This window comes from Rhinolophus hipposideros (genome assembly GCF_964194185.1).
Source record: "Rhinolophus hipposideros genome assembly, chromosome: 25".
Lineage (NCBI taxonomy): Eukaryota > Metazoa > Chordata > Mammalia > Chiroptera > Rhinolophidae > Rhinolophus > Rhinolophus hipposideros.
The window spans coordinates 432,457-437,375 of NC_138071.1; the positions used below are offsets into that span (position 1 = coordinate 432,457).

Here is a 4,919-nt window from a genome sequence, read left to right on the forward strand (position 1 = left end):
GAAAAACAGACTCACAGACCAATGGAATAAAATTGAGAATGCAGAAATAAACCCACATAAATATGGACGCATAATTTTTGACAAAGATGCCAAAAACATACAATGGAGAAAAGACAGCCTCTTCAATAAATGGTGCTGGGAGAATTGGAAAGCCATGTGCAAAAGATTGAAACTAGACTTCTATCTGTCACTGTGTACCAAAAATTAACTCAAAATGGATCAAAGACCTAAACATAAGCTCTGAAACAATTAACTGCATAGAAGAAAACATAGGCAGTAAACTTGTGGACCCTGGGTTCAAAGAGCATTTTATGAATTTGACCTCAAAGGCAAGGGAAGCAAAAGCTAAAATAAATGAATGGGCTATATGAAACTCGAAAGCTTCTGCACAGCAAAAGAAACCATTGACAAAATAAAGAGGCAACCAACTGAATGGGAGAAGATTTTTGCAAACAACACCTCTGATAAGATGCTTATATCCAAAATATATAAGGAAGTCATACAACTCAACAATGGGAAAAAAAAACAAATTAAAAAATGGGCAAAGGATCTGAATAGACATTTCTCCAAAGAAGACATACAAATGGCCAATAGACATATGAAAAAATATGTCTACTTTTCAGGAAAAAAATCAGAAAAATGCAAATAAAAACCACAATGAGATATCACCTCACACCTGTCAGAATGGTCATCATCAACAAGACAAATGGTAACAAGTGTTGGAGAGGCTGTGGAGAAGAACCCTCATACACTGTTGGTGGGAATGCAGATTGGAGTAGCCACTATGGAAGGCAGGGTGGAGGTTCCTCATAAAATTACGAATAGAATTACCATATGACCCAGCAATCCCTCTCCTGGGTATCTACCCCCAAAAATCAGAAAACATTGATCCATAAAGATATAGGTGCTCCAATATTCATTGCAGCTTTATTCATGGTGGCCAAGACATGGAAACAACCAAAGTGTCCTTCAATAGATGAATGGATAAAGAAAGTTGTGATATATATATAAACAATGGAATACTATTCCACCATAAGAAAAGATGAAATAGTACCATTTGTGACAACATGGATGGATGTTGAGATTATTATGCTGAACAAAATAAGTCAGACAGAAAATATCAAGAATCATGATTTCACTGACATGTGGTATATAAAACTGAAAACAACTAAACAATGCAAACAAATAAAGAAACAAAAACTGATAATACACAGACAATAGTTTAGTGGTCATCAGATGGTAAGGGGGGAGGAGGTGGTAGATGAGGGTAAACAGGGTCAAATATATGGTGATGGAAGAAGAACTGACTCTGGGTGGTGAACACAAGTGTGATATATAGATGCTGGTTTACAGAATTGTACACCTGAAATCTTTGTAGCTTTACTAATAATTTTCACCTAAATAAACATTAATAAAAAAGAAGGAAAAAAAACTCTACTAATTAACCTTATTGCATTTGAACTCTACTCAGAATTTTCTAAACTCAGTTTTTGCTCTCTTTTTCACCACCCATGTTGTTTTTGGAATTCTTATTTTTTTTTGGAAGATCTTTCAAGTATCCCTGTGAATTTCCTTTCATAGTGCCCTTTTTCCCTAAAACCTGGGGCAGCGTGCTGTGTTTGATTCTCAATTTGTCAAACTATTCAGATTATAATGACTCTTAAGCCAAGCAATTTACTTAGAATTCCTTAAATAATTTAAAAATCAATACCAGAGTTTTATAAGCATATGATGATGAGAATATCAAAGGAATGACAGAACCATAAAGTGCCTAACTGGAATGAAATAAATAAATCCACGAGTTCTTTTTTTTTTTTTTTTTTAAGTAAAATAGGTATTTATTCAGCCTCTTGTCATGCCAAGATGTTTTGTGCATATATCACTATAATTAGCACACCCTCCGTAACAGGCAAAATTGTACATCAAATTATATGTCATGTTACCTGATTATATAAAAATGTAAGGTGAAAATGATTTATCGATTCCTTATAACATTACTAGTAAACAATTCAGCAGGAGATATGAGGCACAAAATCTTAGTAAAATGACAGCACAATAATGCAATTCTTATTTAAGTTTAACTTGTCATAATTTGTTATGATATACAAAGACAAACCTTGAAAACGTTATATTTACTAAGATTCTGGCAACAGCTTTATGTAACAAGACACAACATACCCAGGCCTGCCTCTGAACATGTTTATGGTAAATAACTTGCAGCTTCAATATGAAGCTGTTCCAAAAAAAAAAAAAAAAAAAAGGCAAAAACCTGCTTTTCACATGCTAAGTAAGATATCTTGGCAAGAATGCCATTAAAGGGCCGGCCCAGTGGCTCAGGCGGTTAGAGCTCCATGCTCTTAACTCCGAAGGCTGCCGGTTCTTCCCACATGGGCCAGTGGGCTCTCAACACAACAACAACAACAAAAAAAAAAAAAAAAAAAAAGAATGCCATTAAATGCAGTAAGGAATTTAAGATAGCAAGAATAAAACATTAACAAAAGCTAAACATTACAGCCTAAACAAAATTCATACAAAAAATAACTATCACTGGTTACATAAAATTTTCTTGACTGGTTACAACTTAACAGTATAAAACATGCATTTTAAGAATCTTCAGCTATCAAGTTCAAAAAAGTACCAGTGTCTATTTGAAATGACTCCTCTCCAAAGCCAAAGTGTAGTCAAAATTAATTCAAATGTTTTAACACATTCTAATGCTAAAAATCATTCAGTATTATTGAAGTGGAGGTAAATCCCAGAGCTTCTGGGGCTTTCTCGTGCTGCAGAGGCTGTATCTCTGGTTTACTCAAGGCAGCATCCGACAGGGTCCAAGGATGTCACTAAGCTCAATAAAAGGCAAGACTGCTGTACCCAGCTCTCACCTCCCTGTGAAGCATGGCTACTGTGTCTGCAAAAACAGGATGTGTGAGGATAAAAGGCACGCTATTCTGCTAGCTAAAGAAATAGCAAACCAGCCCCCCAACCCTAAAAGCTCCTTCCCCAGGTAAGTAAAAGTATACAAGGGAAAAAAATTAAAATACACTTATCTACAGAGTAAGGATTTTCAAATATCAATGTAATCCCTACTTCAAAAACGTTAACTAGTCATCTAGTCATTTCTAATGATATCTTAATGATGTATCCAGATTCAATATCTGATGATTTATCATTACATTACTTCTAGTAAAAAATATTAACTTTATTCCCAAATATGAACCACTAGTACGACTGCAGTGTATTATCTCCCAGAGTTACTAAGCAATGGAAGAGAAAAAGACAGATATTCAAGCAGCAGGCAACTATTATGGCCCTTTCACACAGCGGCATCTGAATGACTACTGAATAGTCCAGGAATAATTCTAAAAACAAGAAAATCCATGCATTTTAGTAAATATGCCATAATTTTCACAGTTGAAATCTCCTCAGACATTGCACTTTCTTTATAAGAGAATCCTGATTTTTCTTAATGTTATGATCAGCCAGGACTTGAACTAGCAGTCTTCTTTTTCATTTTCTTACTGTGTTTCTTGTGCTTCTTTTTCTTTCTTGTTTTTTCTGTTGCTTTTCTCGATATTCACTGCTTTCTTCTTTTTTGCCCGTACCTCCTCAATATAATCTGATTCTGATGACTCAGATGATATAGGTTTATCTTCAGGATACATCTTTCTCTTTTTGCCGAGTTCTTTAATGTCCTTTTCTTTCTCAGTTGCATCCTTTGACTTCTTTTTTTTTTTGAAGCTATCCTTACTGTCTGATTCAGTGTCTGACATGCAGCTTTCAGAAGATTTATGGGAACGGTTCTTCTTTTTCTTTTTTCTTTTTCCTTGTTTCTTATCCTCATCTTCAGAATCTGAAGAACTGCTGGAAGAATCAGAGCTTGATGAAGAAGATGAATACCTACCAGATTTCTTCTTTTCTTTTTTCTTTCTCTGTCTTTTTTTGGATGAGCTTTCACTTCCACTTAATAATTTCTCTCTGTGTCTTTCTAGTTCTTTCTTCCAGTTCTCATTCATTTTTTCTTCAAATTCAGCCAATGCCTTGGAGCCTTTCTTTTTCTTTTCTAGTTGTTCTTTCACTTCTTCCAGGTAGGCCTTGGTCGATTCAGATAATCTTGGATCGTTGGCCCTGAAGACTGGATTGGACCCCTTGATCTGGCCATTGCTATTGGGTTCATATAGGCCACCCGATTGTCCCGCTTCCCCATGGTGCTGGACTGAGCGCACAATCTGGTGCCGAGGGAGACCAGGCCAGGGGAGCGGCCGAAACGCCACGAGTTTTTTTTTTACATTCATTTGTTTACTTAAGATTATAGAGGTAGTATATGATCACTGTGAAAATTTTGGGAAATTCAAGAGTAAAGAAGAAAATAGAAATCATTTTAACTTCCCCACCCAGATATACCTTGCTAATACTTTGATTAATTTTTTTTTCACTACCACAACCTTTATCCAATATTTTATAGAAAGTTCCATAAGCACAAAAAGACAAATATAAATTATGGAAGCAAAAGGTTTCGAAAGAAGAAAATGAAATTATTTTCAAATAATATGATTTTTGCATAGAAACCCCCCAAACTATGAATTATTAAAAATAGTAGAATTTAGCAAGTTACTTGAAAATAAGATTAATGTACAAAAGTTGGTTGCATTTCTATATGTCATCAACAAACATCTGGAAACAAACTATGACAAACATCACTTACAATAGAGTCAGAGAATGTCACACTTACATCTAAAGTAAATCTAACAAAAATACTCAAGACTGCTACACACACGAAAATTAGGATGAAGTTCTAAATAAACAGACATACAAGGTCTGGAAATTAAGTTCTCAAACTTGCCACCGTGCACTTACACTGGCACCACTGTACAAGCAGCTTTGTAATGTCTCATAACCTTGGCATATCAATGTCTCTCAGC

General features: G+C 35.0%; 1 pseudogene across 1 annotated transcript; it reads right to left on the minus strand.

Annotated features, from left to right (window-relative positions):
* Window positions 1-3,475: 3,475 nt before the first annotated feature.
* Window positions 3,476-4,261, minus strand: LOC308492830 (protein FAM133B-like; annotated as a pseudogene). Its single transcript has one exon. The product of its transcript is annotated as a protein FAM133B-like (transcript).
* Window positions 4,262-4,919: the final 658 nt, after the last annotated feature.